The 16767-nt window shown below is 52.4% G+C and overlaps 1 protein-coding gene across 27 annotated transcripts in view; it reads right to left on the bottom strand.

Moving 5' to 3' along the window:
- The window catches only part of Myt1l (myelin transcription factor 1 like), a 340605-nt gene that overhangs the window by 277226 nt on the left and 46612 nt on the right, over positions 1-16767 (bottom strand). The gene's annotated exons all lie outside the window — the stretch shown is intronic.

Here is a 16767-nt window from a genome sequence, read left to right as displayed (position 1 = left end):
GATGTCCCCAGGGCACGGTTCTATTAGTGTAAAATGGAGAGCACACTGACCTTGCCCCTGACAGGCCTGCTTTCCCGGGAGCCCAAGGTCTGGTAGGAAGCACCTGCTTTGCCACAGGATCCCTCCCAACACAGCCACCTTGGATACAGGAACCCAAGCACACACCTCTCCTGCGCTTCTGTGTGTGTGAGTTTGTTTTGTGATTCTAGCTGTAGCTGCCCCCAGTGTAGTGAAGTCACTGTTGGTGAGAGTTCCACAACATTTCACAAACCAAAACCACCATGCCTGGGAAGGTTAGCAACTAGCAAAAGTCCTCACGTCACAGCACCGTCCTCTGCGCCTGGCGACCCGAGGCATGTGCTGAGGCAGACAGGCATGGCAGAGGCCACAGCCAGAACGGACAGACGAGCGTTTTGAACACTGAACTTCCGGCACACCCAGAAGGCAGTTGCACTGACTACGTAACAAAATAGCTGCAGAATCTCGGAGGTTGTGATTTCAAGCATTTCTACTAGGGCATGTGGGTTCTGATCACAGTGTGTGCTGCCGTGTGGGAAGGGTCCCAGACAGCAGTGCTACCAGAAGGCTAAGGCACCCGGAGTGACTGAACATTAGCTCAGCTGGGGGCGGTGGCACCCCTGGAATCCCAGTCACCCAGGAAGTTGAGGCAGAGGATCTCAAGTTTGAGGCCTGCTTCAGCAGCTTAGTGAGACCCTATCTCAAAAATAAGAACAAAAAAGGGTCGGGTGTGTCTCAGTGCATAAGCAACCCTGTGTTTAATCCCCAGAATGCAAACAACAACAACCAAAACCCCAAACATAAATGCATTAGCACGGAAATGCTATAATGTGTCTCAATGCCACTTCTGCAGCTAACTGGGACGGTGACATCTGGGAACCGTGGGCTCTCCACCGGCTCCAAGGTAGCTCCTGACTGCAGCGGTCGGGCTACCCTGGGGAGGATCTCGCACAGCACTTTGGTTTCCCTGTTTCTCAGTCTTAGGATTCTGTGGTCCTCATATAAATTCAGGGATGGAAGCCATTAATTCAGTGCCTGGAAGGTAGTGCTGAGCAGTTTTAGCTGCTATGGAAATCACCTTGGGCGTCAAGAAGAAGCTGTTTGGAGAAAACCCAGACGCTGGATCAAGTTTCCAAGGTCCCAGCCGTCTTCAGTGGCCCCCGTGTGGGTGCTTCAGAACCAGCTTAGTTGCCGCAGTGGGTGTGAGGAGGCCCAGAGCCGCTTCCCGCAGGGCTGCTTCCCGCAGGGAGGGCTGGGTGCCCACAGACCTGCATGCACCAGAGAGACCGTTGTGGTTGACATCAATTTATTCATATGGAAAGACTGCTAGATGACATCACTTTGTGTAGATGGATTTGACATTTCTCTTATTTTAAAAAATTCTGGAAACTGAAGATAGAGACCAACTATGATCAATATAAAGGAAGAATAAGAATCACACTTTCAGTGCTTGATTCAAATTTGTTGAGGTCATCATGGGAAATGCTGCATGGCCGGCTTTGAAAATGGGTAGGGCAGGAGCCCAGAGCTCAGCCCCCAGAGAGAGGAGCTGGCGCTGATGGCCTTCATCTTGCCCTGGTGAGACTCCCTCTGGACCACTGACCTGGAGACCAGTAAGCTGATCCAGGTGTCATCTTGAGCGCCAGGGAGAGACAAGCAGAAGTCTCCTCCAGCCTTCACCACACAGCACCAGCTACTCCCTGTGAACTGAGTGTCTGAGGAGCTGGGGGAGAGGTGGCAACACCTATCTCACAGGGGTCTGTGGACACCTTGACCTCCACAGCAGCAGAAATCTGCAGGTGCACAAGCAGCCCATCACCTCTGACCCTCGAAGCCTTCCACCTGAGGACGGAGCCCCTGCCACAGGCATGATGCGGGCAATTTCCGTTACTTCTCCAGGGAGCTGGTGAGGGGCAGTGACGGGAAGGTCTGCAAATTTGGCAATCGGGTGCTGTGGGATGTGGAGGGACATCTTTACATGCACTCCTAAGGTTGCTGACCCAGGACTTCAGCAGCTGGAGGAATGTGCACAGAGCAGGGCAACATGGCCCGTATTGAGTGCCGTGCCTGTGTCAGGCTACTGCCTCGCTATGGGAGGCCCCTCCCCGTGCCTGCTCAAATCCACAGGGCTACATCCTGGGCAGCGACTGCATGAGCCACCACACAGGTACTGCACTGTGCACGTATGTCCAGGCATCAGGCAGTTGAGACCGCAGCCAGGCCAGAACTGGAGGGACACGTGAGACCCCGTGGTCTTGACTGACTCCCAGAGGGTGCCCATTAATGAATCATTTACTTGTCTGGAGCCTGAGTTTCTAGGCCTTTGCGAGTAAGCGCTCAGAGTGATGCTGCCATTTCTGAGAGCGGGGTGGGTCCAGCACATGCCACTGTGCTTGGCCACAAAGGCTCCAGGCCAGGGCACGTTGACCCCTGTTGGGCATTGCCATAGCCCTCTTCATGGCCATGTGAGTTAGTGCTGTCCCTTTCCCAAGCTACGCTGGACACTTGATCAGCAGCATGTGTCCCAGTTAGTCCCCTCTTAAGAACTCGTAAAAAAAATTAGCAAACTTTAAGAAAAATCCTAAGTGCTGCCTTTTTAGTCGGGGGTGGTGGTTACTGGGAACTGAATCCAGGGGCACTTGAACTACATACCCAGCCCTTTTTATCTTTTTATTTTGAGACAGGGTCTTGCTAAGTTGCAGAGGCTGGCCTTAAATTTGGAATCTTCCTGCCTCATCCTCCCATGTTCCAGGACTACAGCTAGATGGGGCATTTTTTATGATTAAAGGGACTAAAAAACCTTGATGTTTAAAATTAGGGAATATTAAATAAAGTATTTTAATAAATAAAATATTTTGTATATTCTTAAATTAATATTTACTTAAGACTCTGAAGGCAAGAGAAGTGATTCTAATATGAAGTGAAGGATAAAACCTTACAAAAAGTCACGTGGATGCCAAGAGCCAACAGCTCTCACAGTGAAATTGGAGGCAGTGTATTTATTTTTCTCTGACAATTTCCTTTATCTTCTATTATTTGCTTCTGTGAATCCCTACTCCTCCTGCCCTTGCACATGGAGTCCCCTGGAGGCCCCTTTGGTGGCCTGTCCATGGGATGCCACCTGCCCACTCCAGGTTCCACCCCCGGGGAACCCAGCATGGTAGTCAGGCTGCACCCCAGCCCTGCAACCCCCCGCCTGCCAGTCAGCACCACACCCCTGGATGAGCTCCCTGCAAGGGGTGTGGCCCTCCAGAGAGTGTCCTGCATGCTTCCTGACTGTGGCCCCAGCTTCAAGACATAAGGGACCCACGCTGAGAGCCTCTTGGGGTCTGGAGTCAGCTGTGCTCCATGATGAAGGCCTTGGTCTCATGAGAAACCCTCCAAGTTCTTTTCTTTAGAGCATCTAATTGGGGCTACTCAGAGTGGGCGCAGAAGGAGGGAATTCACTCAGCACCAAGCGCACACAGTAGGCACTTGGTGAGCATGAAAACTAAACGGAGCCTCTCCTAAGGCCACGCCACTGTAGCCGGGGAGAAGTGTGAGCCCAAGTTTGGCTCTGTCCTCCTGTGGAGGGCTCAAGGGTGGGCTGGGGAGATCCCGCACCCGGCTGGCCTCAGCTCACCTTCCCGCCTTCTTCTGTCTCCCCTGTCCACTCACTGCTCTCTGCCCACCCTGCCCTGAACTTTGTTCCTCCCGACACAGGTCCAGGCCGAGGGCCCAGTGAGGTTTGCCCTCCACCTGCCCGCATCAGCCATTCACCCGGCTCTGGTCTGTCTCCATGACGGTGTCCACACTGCCCTGTACCACTCCTGGCTATTTCCCCACAGAGACTGATGGCTGACCCCTGCATTCTGCAATCCAGGAGGGCCATGGGGGCAGCTCCGCAAGGGGGCAGTGCAGAGACCACACTGGTCCAGCCGGGCTCTTACTGTAATTGTAAAGCTGGTTTCCAAATAGATGCACGTAAGATCGGCTGCAGCCTGGCAGGTGTTTGCTGGTAGACTGGATGGAGACAGAAGAGGAGAGAGGGGCACCTGCAGCCCTGGGTACACTCTGAGGCTCCCTGTCTCATCTTCCTCCACCTCTACCCGAGGCTTCTAGAACATTCTGGGGGCACAAAATAGTGTAAACCAGATTATTCTTGCCTTCACAACGTATTTTTAAGGTGCCTACCCTAATCTTAATTTACATGTACAGACAAGGGAATAAAAACCTAGCAAATTAAGCCAAATTCCTATCCCTTACCTTAGAGCCCTGATTTCAGTCAGGTTCTTACACAACTCTTTCTGCAAATTTTAAAAGCAACCAAAGGGAAGGATACATAAAAATAGCTTGGCTTGTGCTATTCTAGCCCTTCGAAGAGGAGGGAGGAGAGGGGGTGAGTGAGCTGCTGGGGAGGACACTGCAGCTCAGAGAGAGCCTGGCCAGCTCCAGGCCCAGGCCCTGCTGCCTGACCTGGCTCCACACCTTGGGTTCCGCTCACAGACGCCCCCGACAGCACCCTCCTGCCTGGGCGCCCCTCAGCTCTGCAGGCGCCAGCTGCCCGAGCTCTTCGCTACCTGACTTTGACTGAGTCAGCCTGTGGAATCTCTGGGTGACAGTCATCACCAGCATGACACAACGGTTCTCTGGGTTCTCTCCACCATGGTGGTGCCCGGCCTCGCCAGCTGAGGGTGCTGTTACATCTAGGCCTCCAAGGGGAAGGGGTGCGGTTCAAAGGAAGGACCAGGAGCTTGCTTGCTAAAAATAGCGTCCACATGCACCTGAGGAGCAGTGTTCCTCAGGCTCAACCTCAGAGGGATGGGGGTCTGCCCTCAGCCAAGGAAGCGGGGTGTCGCAGCAGGTCGGAGTTTCTGGGACACTGGCCCACCCAGGCCACCTGCGGATTTTGCCTGCATTAGGCTGTCAATCAGCTTCCATCTCAGCTTGCTTAAAATGTGTGTTAGACTAAAAGATACGCAGTTCAAGGAAAATGTCCGGAGAGAGAGAGGAAGAGAGAGAGGGAGGGAGGGAGCGAGGGCGGGAGACACACACACACAGACAGGGTGACCTGGAGGAAGTAACCACAGGACAGGCTGCAGGAGGCCCGAGGTGCCGACGTCCTTGCCTTAGGTGCCCCTCTCAGACCTGCCTGCTGTGCCCCACTTCTAAGAGGCTATGGTGCACTTGCTAATTTTCACACCCACACACAGGGGTTTGCACACGCTATGCCACCTGCCGCATACGACGGAACAAATAATAGACTCCCCATGAGGATCTGTGGAAGGCCGGATGGGAAAGGCTCTAGAAGCTGCCTTCAGAGTCCAGCCTGTCACCAGTGCATGGCCAGAGGCGGTGGGCACATGGCTTAGCAAGTGCTGCCTGGTCCCTGAGAGGTACCCTGCAGGCTGCGATGTCTCAGCCTGTGATGTGACCAGCACACAGGCATTTCCTGGGCCCCAGAGCACTTCCTATAAGAATTCACTGCCAAGCAGGTGGCGTGGGCACTACCCACGCCTCGGCTTCCTCCTGTCTCCGAGAAAGGCGGCACTCGCTTGGATAAATCTTAGATAAGATCACATCATCATTTGAATAGTGCTACAGATACAGAATTCAAAGTTACACAGCAGGATGACAAAAGTTTATCTTTCGTATTGAAAATGTCTTTGGGATTCTTATTCCAATTCTTACTTAATAGAGATTCACTGTCACAGAGTCCCAGTTGTTCTCCTTCCTGAGAAGATTGTATCCCCAGACGCGCCACCAGCCTTGTGCCTCCCCCCGAGCCTGCCACCACGAGGAAATGTCACCCTGTCCCCGGAGCTTCTGTGGCCTGCTCTGGGCTCTCCTTCCTCCTCGGTATTTCCAACTTAGTTCATTGCTGTTTCCATGGAGTTAGGGTCACGGCCCACTCACTTCCAACAAGAACCAAAGACACACAAACAACTAGTAAATAATAAAAAAACAAGAAAAGCTGGGACAATGAGACCTGTCTGAGGGACGCTGCTGTGACTGAGCACCCCGCCTTCCTAACACGGGGTGTCTCTGTCCTCGTTCAGTCCTCTGGTGGCCACCCTCTGCAGGGCAGCTCCTTCCCTCCCACTGTCCACCCCAGCTCTGCTGCTTCTTGGCCACGCCATGCTCCACAGCAGGGGGACACTGAGGGCTATTCATTTTAGGACAAGCCCCATGTTCTGCCCCGTCCTGTGACCCGCCACCACACAGGCTGCTCCAGAAAGGGGCAGGAGAGTGAGCCAGTGGGAAGGAAGTCCGGTTGACTTTGGGAACAACAATTAGATCAGTTCCCATTGACTTCTCAGGCTGGGTCCATTCACAGTGTGTGGTGCATGGACGCCTGCTCCACCTGTGTGACATTGGATTCATCCCATCACACCTGTTGTCACCCGGACAGCACACCCAGAGTCGCGTCCTGAGCCAATGTGTGCCCCCTGAGGGAGACCATAGTCCATCTGCACTATGCCTAGAGGGCCTGCTGGGGTGACTCGGGGGCCGTCCTTCCCTGTGCCTGGAGGGCACTGGTTCACAGCAAAAGCACAGCTTTGCCCCCTGATCGTTCTCTGCAGCTGAAATATGGAGACGTACAGGGTGAGAGGACGGTAGTTCTTATGCTACCACAGAGGGAGAACTGTGGTCACCTCTCAAGTACTCCCCACCCACCTCAGGCGTCAGCAAAGCCAGGCACACAGACAGGTTTCAGCCATGGGTGTGAGCGGAGAGCCCTGAGAGTGATGTGCCCCACCACTGCAGTCATGCTGGGAACGGGAGTCCAAGGAGAGTGTGACCTTGAGAACACTGCACCAAGAGGATGAGAACTCTGAGTCAGGACAACAGTAGCTCTCCTGAGTTGCAGGCAAGAACAAAATGTTTATTCAAGAGAGAGAAACCACTGTGTTGTATGGCTGGCAATGCTGACGTGAGTGGCCAAAGCTGCAATAAGAAGCAAAGGCATAGCAATGTGTGTGTCAGCAGAGAGGAACAGCTGCAGGATTGCACCCAGAGGAAGAGCGGAACAGATGGTGCTGCTTGTCCGTTAATGTGCGTGAGGTGAGAGTGTGTGCAGAGCATTCCTGTGTCCACACACTGCCAATGCACACACTTACGAATATGCACGTAGTCCTGCATTCATACAAACTTCCAGTGCTGCCTCCCTGGCAGTACCGCAGGACGGTGATTTCCAAAGTGTTCACCTAAAGAGCTTATGAAGCACACAGTCCTGGCCCAGCCCCAGAGCGCCTGGTTCTGTAGACTTGGAGTGGAACCAATTATTTTATTTTCCAACAAGTCCCCACGGGATGCTACTGGCTGATCATGGGGCCGCACTGAGAGCCCTGCCTCGGGCGCACCACCATCGGTCAACAGCAGGTCCTGCCTGGTACTTCCTGCAGAGTGGGAACTAACTCAGGTGAACGCAGCCCTGAAATTGGCCTTTGTGGCCTGGATTCTGGGGTTCATATCTGAACAGCTGTTGGTTCCTCCCCAGGCTGCCCTGGTTCCGTGCTACCTCTCTGGTGGGACCACAAGGACCTTTGCTTTCTTCTCTTTCCATTGCTTGTGAGGATGATGGTGGCCCTTGGAGTCCCCAAAAGATATGTGTGTGCTACATGTAGACTGAATTTTAAGTCAGAGATGGTGAAGAAATAGTAACAAAATCAGACGTTTGGGTGAGTAGGAAAAAATTTCAAATCTTTACTAAGTTTGGATCAGAAGATTTCTACAATGTCTGAAACAATTTATGGTTTTAAGAAACATCCCTCTCTTTCCCAGATTCAAAAACTCAAGGAAACGTACCTGAGATCTCTCCAAAATAGACTCTTCTCTTCACAAATGCAGAGCCTGACTTTCTAAGTAAAAACTCACTGATCACAAAAGACCTTTCCATCAGGAAAACCAATCTGCGCAAAGAAGTGCACCCTCCTGAAGGTCAGCCCCTTGTATCTATTTATTTTGCAAAGCTTGGCTGAGTGACACCTGCTGCGTCTCCAGGTATCTGTGAGCTCCTGGGCCTGGAAGACCCAGAATCTATTTTCCTTACTATGGCAAGTTCAGGAGAGTAGAAAAAAGAAAAGACCAGCCCCCAAAGAGAAAGTCTTAGAGAGAAATACAAAAGAAACATAAGCAGTAATTTCACTCTTAGATCTAATATTTCAAAAATTGTAAAATCTACTTCTTTGATGGTTCACTTCAAAGTCTCAGATTCACAAGATTAAGACTTGGGAAGACCTACATTGGAGTTGCACCTGTCATGTGACATCATGGGAGAAGAGGTAGAGATCGACTGTATGTGCAGAGTGGAATACTGTTCAGCTTGGAAGGATAGCCTGGCATTTGAGGAACCGAGAGGACACCGTGTTACAGGAAATAAGCATGTGACAGAAAGTCAAATACCACATAATCTCACATGTGGAGTCTAAAAATCCACCTCACAGAAACAGAAAGCCCGGCAGTCCTTAGCAGGTGCTGATGAGGAGGGGGAATGGAGAGATGTCCCCAAAGGACACAGTTTCAGTTAGGCAGGAAGAATAGGTTCTGGACACCTCATGCATAGCCCCGTGACTCTAGTTGATGAGACCTTGTTGTGTATTTGACATTTGCTGAGAGAAGAGATCTTAACTTCTCATAAAAAGGGAAGGTAACTATGGAAGGAGGCGGATGTGTTCATAGCTTGATCACGGTGGCCATGCACAATGTATTCCTGTGTCACATCAAATGCTATGTCCCTTAAGTACGTACAACTCCACTTGCCAGTTAGGCCTCGCCAGGCTGGGGGAGAGGAACAGGAATGTGTCCCAAAGGGTGACATTGGAACTTGAAAATCTAACTCACTAGGGTCTAGGGGATTCATCATGGAGTGGCAAACGTGGCCACTGGGATCCATTCTGTGAAATGTCATCAGCTTGGCTGACAGGGCAAGGGGTGTGTTGATGGTTCAGGTTGGAGAGCTTGGGTTCCAGTCCCCCTACGCCTCCCTGGCCAGATGCACTGGTGGAGTCCTTCAACTGACTTAGCTCCACTGTCTTCTATATGAAAAAAAAAAAGAAAAAGATCCAGCAGCACTGACCGGGGTTCCACGACGGGAGAACCGGGCCTGTGTGCTGCTGGAGCAGTCACCGCCTCCTGCAACTGCAACACGTGTTCCTGGACGCCACAGAGCAGGGAAGGCCCCACAGGCCCCAGGCCCCATGCACACCCGCTCAGCCTCCAGTGCTGCCTCGCTCCCCCTGACGAGTCCCCTCCTTCCCCAGAGCCTCCACCCACCAACTAGCACAGAAAGCACACTGCCCAGAGAGGCAGGGATTCTAATAAACCAGGTTTTCACACCTGGCTGCTCCTTGATTGACACATGGCCCATGCGAATGACTGTCTCCCTCGGGGCCTGCAGACCTCATCCATACAGTGGATGCCAGAGGAATACATCTGGACAAAAATTTCCTGAGAATCAAATGGAATAACATTTGTGAAGGAGACTTTGAAATTTTAAAGTACGTGTTCAGCATTTGGTAGTATGTGATCACTAATAATTTTTACTGCATCCCAAGTAGGAGTGATGGGTATACTGAGTAGGCATAATGTCTACAGGAATCAATGCCAAGACTGTGGCTTCTGACTATCTCCCAAGTTCCAGTCCTTCCAGTTTCACAAGATCTCACTCTGGGCTTCAAACTAAGCCCTCTGCTCTGGGCACAGGTAGTTCGGAATTTTTTTTTTTCTTTTTACTTTCTATCCTCATGTTTATTTCTATTTTAAAGAAGCTCATTTCCTGGAGAACAATTTTTATTACATTACACCCAGACTCTGATGGATTGAAATCTCCTGTAAGACACGTCCCCAGGTTTTCTGTCTGCTTGTAGCTCTGTGGGCACGATGGAGATCTTCCCATCTGTAGAGTATACTCACTGAAGAGGATCCTCAGACCCAGTATTCACCTGGTACCAGACCGGTGTTTCGATCCAGTGAGGAAAGAAGCTTATTAGTTCTGTTTTGTCTTTTTAATCTATTCTGGGATAGTGTTCTTAGCATTTCTCTAGAGAAGTGCTGCTGAATTTTCAAATTCTCTGCTCTCAAGAACTATCCGTGGTATTTGGCTAGAATGCTCTTTCCTGGAATTCCAGTCTACTCTTCTAAGACAAACTTATTGGTTTTTTAGCTCCACAGATTCAGGTCACTTCCCCAAAGCACCATCACATCCTGTCTCAGCGACTCAGCCCCGCCACCTGCCTCCAACAGAATCTGCAGCTAACAGCTTCTTTCCTTCCCTCCTGTGCTGAAGAGTGAACCCGGGGCCTCCAACATGCCACGTGAGCCCTCTACCATGGAGCTGCCTCCCAGCCCCTCCAACATGGCTTTCGACAATCTCTTCTCGTTTTATTGGACTTGGAACCATCAAAGCAGAACAGAAAGCTGCATTTCTAAAAGGACTTACACACACGTCTTTTGATACTTGTGCTCATTTGCATTATAAATCTGATTACAATCTCTAGCCAGAAATCAAGAAGGAGTGCTGTGAATGAGGAGTATAACTGCATCATCTGCTGATGTGAAGTAGAAGCAGAATCATTGAATGGAACTAAGAAGACTATCAGCAAGACCCTCGGAGGGCTAGGCACAGTCTCTCTCCATGTCAGGTATAATGGGGATTGTCCTTGAGACCCTTGCTGTGGGGAGGGGGCTGAGAGGTGACCCTTTAGGCAGCCACAGAGCTGGAGACACAGCCTCCGCACAACAGTGGCCAGCACACATCAACAGGGAGGGGGGCAGATACCAGAACCGAGCGCACGTTAACAATGTCCAATGACCCTCTGACAGAGGAGCAGCTTGGTGCCTGCTGTGAGGGGCAAGGCTGAACCTGCCTCAGGAAACCATGCCGGGCATCTCACCAGCTATAGAACCAGCTGGAAAGAATGCTCCTCCTTTCCTTAGGAAAAAAGTTGTAAAAGTCCAAAAGGAAGGAGATAACGCATAATATCGAATGTTGCCATAAAGGGTGATTGTGATGAGGGTATCTGCTAAGTCCAAGCCGGAGGCGGGAATTCCATGAGCCACAGTCACCCCTGGTGCCCCCTGAGCCACCCTCAGCTGGAGCTCCGCCAGGTGGGTTCCTCTCCACCAATGAATCACAGCACCTAGGAGGTGTCTGACACATAGTAGGCACTGACTGAATGCTGTGGAGTACATAAGTGAAGCACCAGCTTTGAGGCAAAATCGTCAATGAGCGGCTGCCGGGCCGGCTGGGTCCCGCCTCTGACTCCCTGAGGCCTAAGACGGCCCGGTGCCCGTGGTGCCTGCCTAGCAGCTGGGCACTTGCACACGCACTGTGGAAGCTGCGACCACATATGAGGCTTGAGTGCCCCACGTGGTTGCTGATCTAAATTTTCTAGCCAACCAGGGTGACCAAATTAATGCCACCCAAGTCCAACTAAAGACGCTTTTTGACATGGATCATTCTTCCTTCATAGATGGTTTTAGGACAGAGTTTATGTTCTAGGAGCATTGCACAGGCCACCAGCACGTACATTGCAGGTAGTAAACAATCTAGCTCTTCAAAGGAGGAAGACAGTAGCACAAAGTAAACAAATAAAATGATTTTCCCCCAAAAGGCAGGATGAAAAACGCAGGCAAAAATGTCAAATATAAAACACACTGGAACTAGGCTTAGAGAAGGATCGTGGAGAAGGACGGCTGCTCTTGGGAAGGGAGTTAACCTGAAGCCTTCTCTGAATGACCAGGTGCGACTCCCGTGGGCCTGGTCCAGGGACTGCTGTCCCCTGAGCAGTCCTCCGTCTGCATTTAGGGGGGCTCTGAGGTTGAGCAGGAAGCAGGTGCTTCTGTGGCTGAGGTGGGAGCACCCACAGCCTCTGAGCTCTGGGCCTCAGGCTGCCTTTCACTCGACACCCAGGAGAAGGGTCAGGATGAGCAAAGCCCAGCCACAGGTGGACTGCAAGATGAGGGTCACCTTGGCACAAGAGCAGAGAAATGCGTGGCTTCTGTGCTGCAGGTGACCTACTGGAGGAGTGCGAGCCGTCACGCAGCTGGCGGGATGAGGCCACGCAAGGACACTGGGGTTGGCAGCCCCTTCTCCTGCTCCTGCTCCCTGCACCACCCTCTCAGCCAGGCAGCTGACCCAGCTCTCAGCCCAGGAGCCTGGTAGGTAGCTCAGAAGAGGCCCGTACCCCTGTGGCTGACTGGAGATGGGCACGGGAACGGCCACCTTGTTATGGAGCTTGGAAGGCTGCGGGAGGATGGGCGCACCCTGCCTTTCCTGCAAGCCTGTGCCATGAGCTGGTGGACCCCGCGCAGTCCACCCCTGGAGCAGTTCTACAAGAAGAGCCCTAGTGTCCAACTCCTCACTTGCAAAATCTGTGGCGAAGGAGAGTGAGCTTGCTGAGCGGGGACTCAGGGCGGGAGCCGGAGCCCAGACTCAAGGGCTGAAGCCCATGCTTGCCCCAGAGCCACGTTGAGTTGAGCCCTGTCCCCGTGCTGTTAGTGGGTTCCTGTGGCATGCCCACCCAACTGGATGGCTGTCCTGAGACCCAGCGTCTCTGCCTCCAGGAGTCCCACACCCCCAAATGCCCAGGCCTGGCCTCTTCTCGTGTAGGGGCATCTAGGCAGTGCTCCACAACATGGGAAGAAGCTCATGCCCTGAGCACTCCCAGTCCTCACCCCAAGCCCACAGCGACACTCGGCTCACAAGAACCATGCTTTGTGAATGACCTTATGTAGAGGTCACAGACGACAACACAAGGTCGCAGCCAAGCCCTCTATAACCAAGTCACAGGGACCTGCAGAGCAGGCCAAAGCACACGATTCCGATCCATCTGGCTTGGACAGACTGAGCTCTGGCTCCGTGTGGAACCAGCATGGGACCTGGGGACGGAGAGTCTCCTGGTTGCACCACACCTGTGTGCCACAGGCTCCCAGCCAGCTGCAGACCACCAGAGCCAGAGGCCATAAAAGGTCAGCGCTGAGGTGCAGGTCAAGGCAGTGACTCTCAGCACTGCTCCCAGGGCACAGGGGACAGAATCAACTGCAACTTGGCCTTCAAAGCTCTTCTTATGTGCCAGATCCCAGAACAAACGCAGGGACACTGAGAGGAGTGGAGCTTCAACACGAAGAGTGAAGATTGGAAGCCTAGGGCTTGGGTTCAAATTCCTGCCTATCATTCTATAAAACCTTGGTAGTTAAATTTAGTGTTTTTTTTTTTAATGAAAATGTTGGCATTTAGTTTCAAGTATTCATCAGAATTAAATGAGATTATGTACGTCAAAGAATACATTCAAGACGTGGCCACCATTATGAGTACAATAAGAGAGTCCCTAGGCCCAAAGAGACCTGTCCAGCAGCGTCCAGAGAGTGCAGGAGGAACCACAGCAGGCCAGAGGGCAGGTCCAGAGGCAGCACCTGGCAGTGGTTCCTAGAAGTAGGTGCAGAGAGCAGCAGGTGGGGCTCCGTCCCGTGAGAACTGGGACCTCACCCTGTGGGTCCTCAAGCAGACCCTTCAATTTCCAGTTCAGCCTCCTCCCCCTGGAGATGCTGGAGGGAAGGGCGCACATATCACAGGGTCGTGGCAATTATTCAACAGATAATGGGAAACAGGAAGAGCAGGCTGAAGTAGGTACCAAGCAATGGATGCACTGGGCTCTAGATGTGGTGACGGGGCGTCTGGGAGTGGTGGGATCTGACATCATACTGAGGCACCAGGAGGAAACAAAACCTATGGATGTGAGAGGTTGAGTGGGTACCTGAGGCCTGGTGAGCTCAGCAGTCCTCCAAGGGCTGGAGGGCAAGCGGGTTGCATGGTGGCCAAGACAGAACACAGCCCAGCACAGGTGACTGGGTGGCCAGCAGCTGCAATGGTGGCCCAGACCTCAGCAGCCTCCCTGTGATTCAAGGTCCTTGTAAAATTCCTTGAAGGTCATCCTAGGGAGAGCTCCCAGCATCTCCATGAGGAGGTTCCCTGCATCTCCACGAGGAGGGCTCCCTGCATCTCCACGAGGAGGGCTCCCTGCATCTCCATGAGGAGGGCTCTCTGCATCTCCATGAGGAGGTTCCCTGCATCTCCATGAGGAGGGCTCCCTGCATCTCCATGAGGAGGGCTTCCTGCATCTCCATGAGGGAGGATCACTGCATCTCCACGAGGAGGGCTCCCTGCATCTCCACGAGGAGGGCTCCCTGCATCTCCATGAGGAGGTTCCCTGCATCTCCATGAGGAGCACTCCATGGAGCTCCAAGAGGAGGGCTCCACTCCCATTCTGGGGGTCAACAATGGAGTTCTCCAGGGACAACTCAGCAAAGCTCAGAGACATTACATGGTGGAATACGGCTCTGCACTTTGATGTCACTGCCCGGGATCATTTCAGAAGCGCATGCTCTGCATGGGAATGCTTGTGCACTGTGCCTCGGGAAGCCTGCAGCTGCTCGCAGGAGCTCCAGTCCTCCTGTGGCGGGATTCAGCATCGACACCAACTGTGCCGGGGGACAGGAGCCTCTGCTCCCAAAGGGCTCTTTCTGGGTCTTGCTGAAGCCTAGGTGCAGTGGGAGTGCTGAGAGCATCAAGGTGAGTGGAGCAGGTCAGGCCTGAGGGCGTCACTCTGGCCTGCTGCTCGGGGCCTGTGTTTGCTGGGGAACCTGTGAGGACACTGCAGACGGCTAGCAGCAGGCGTGGAGGCAGGCAGGTTGGAGGAAGGGGACAACATGGGCAGGCCAGGTGGAAGACAAAGGGTGTCTTGGCACAGAGAGGGTGCTATCCTGCCTACAGGTGACCAGAAACCCATATGGGAGACTGTGAACCAGGAAAAGTCTGAACAAAATGGGTGCAGATAGCCTTGAGAAGACTCACGCTGGGAGGGTGGTTTGTGAGGCATGAGCCGTAGAGAAGGTCTGAGGAGGGGCCAACAGTGCCCAAGATCACAGCCCCACGGCTGCTGCTAGGTGGCCCTGGCCAGGTGCGCTGCCCTGGGGCTCTGGTCACCTGCACAGGAGGCCTGTTTGGCACAGGCCTGTCCTTCATGTGACACAGGGAATCTGACTCCTGGAGAGGAAATCTCCAGGTCTCCAACAGGTGGAGTGGAGCACAGATCCGGGTCTCAACAGGAGAAGGCGCCACCCGTCTGCTCTCCAGGGGAAGAGGAGTTGGAAGGATGAGGCCCAGTGTGGCCCAAGGCCCTGGGCAGGTCAGCAGAAACGGCCTGTGAGGCCGTCTGATTCTCTCCTCCCCAGTAGGGATGTGCATCTGAGCTGCGAGGACGAGACGGAAGTGGGACGGCTGCCACCTGTACAGCCAGGGTCCCAGGGGAGGACGTTCCCCGAGGTTCACTGGGCGGAGACTGTACACAGGTGGTGTGGCTGGAGGGGGGTGTATACTGTATTGTGAGGAGAGCTCTCTCTCTCTCTCTCTGAATCCTGGTGCCATGTTCCCTGCTGCTCTCCTTGACCACACCCTTCCGCCATGACGGTCCGCTCACATCAATGGAGGTGGCCATCTATGGACTGAGACCTCTGAAACCAGGAGCCCCCAAATAAACCTTTCCTCTTCTAAAACTATTCTTGTCAGGTCCTTTGGTCACAACAGAGAAAACTCTGGCCAAAACAAGGACCAAGAAGAGAGGCTCCATAAAGCACCCCAAACTCCCATGCCACTGAGCCTGATACCTGCTGTAAACGTCTGGCTTAAAGATTCATCTATGATCCCATCTGATGGATATTAGTAAAGGGTGAGATTTGGGAGAATATCAGATGGGAATTCCAAAATGTTAGAGATAGACTTATAAAATACAATATGGAGTTTGATATAAAGTCCATTTTCAATTCTGAGTTAGCTCACATACATTGGATTCAGGTACATGCCTACTTTGGATGGAACTATTTTATTTTTTGAACTCCAAATCATCAATGATGTCCCCCGTCATTGTTAACAAGGAAAAAAATGTTAAAAAGTGTGGAAATAATGAAATAATCCTCCCCCATAATACAGAAATCCTCTTTCCATATATTTTATCATAAAGAGCCAGGGAGATGAGTAGAATAATTACTTGCACATGAGGTGAGACATCTACCCATGGGGGATTGTGGTAGATAAGGAAGAAAAAACCAAGGGGGTCGGGGAAGAAACACCTTTGATTGAAATACAAAAGGTATTATTTTAAGGTCAAATTTTCCACATTTCAACCAAGCTATACCTTGTGAAATTCTTCCATAAAATTTTCATCATGAAAAGTAGATACAGGTGTAAGGAGAATCACTGTTCAACATCAATGTCAAGCAGTCATGGGAACCTGTTGGGACACCTTGGCAGTGTGATGCGTGGCACATGGAGAGGGTCCAAGGCCACTTGGGAGCCCCGTGAGGAGACTCTTGGGTGAGAGTCTTTCCCATTTCCCTCTAGGGTCACCTCTTGTGTTCCATCAGCTTCCAGCACAGGATGCCCTCCTCTTCTTGCTGTGCCGCCCAGCTCAAGCCGCCGGTGCTTGCTGGTCAGAGCGGGCCTCCCTCCCTGTGTCTCCCTGCTGCCCAAGGAATTCAGACCCACTTAATTATTAGCCTGCGTAAAATATAATTATGTAAATGAGTCTGTGGGGGAGGGCACACATGCATTCACAAGGTGGAAAGAAAGGGCGCTTTGATAACGCCTCCCAGAGTGCCTCCCTTCTAGGGGTGTTCTGTGCAGCACCTAGCTACTAGGAAGATGTGGGGGGTCCCTCATTGCCAGCCTCGTACACCAGCTCCGCACCTCCATGTGACTGGAGGCTAGTGACC

Source organism: Marmota marmota, unplaced genomic scaffold (assembly GCF_001458135.2).
Source record: "Marmota marmota marmota unplaced genomic scaffold, marMar, whole genome shotgun sequence".
Taxonomy (NCBI): Eukaryota; Metazoa; Chordata; class Mammalia; order Rodentia; family Sciuridae; genus Marmota; species Marmota marmota.
This window is presented reverse-complemented; position numbering and strand designations above follow the sequence as displayed.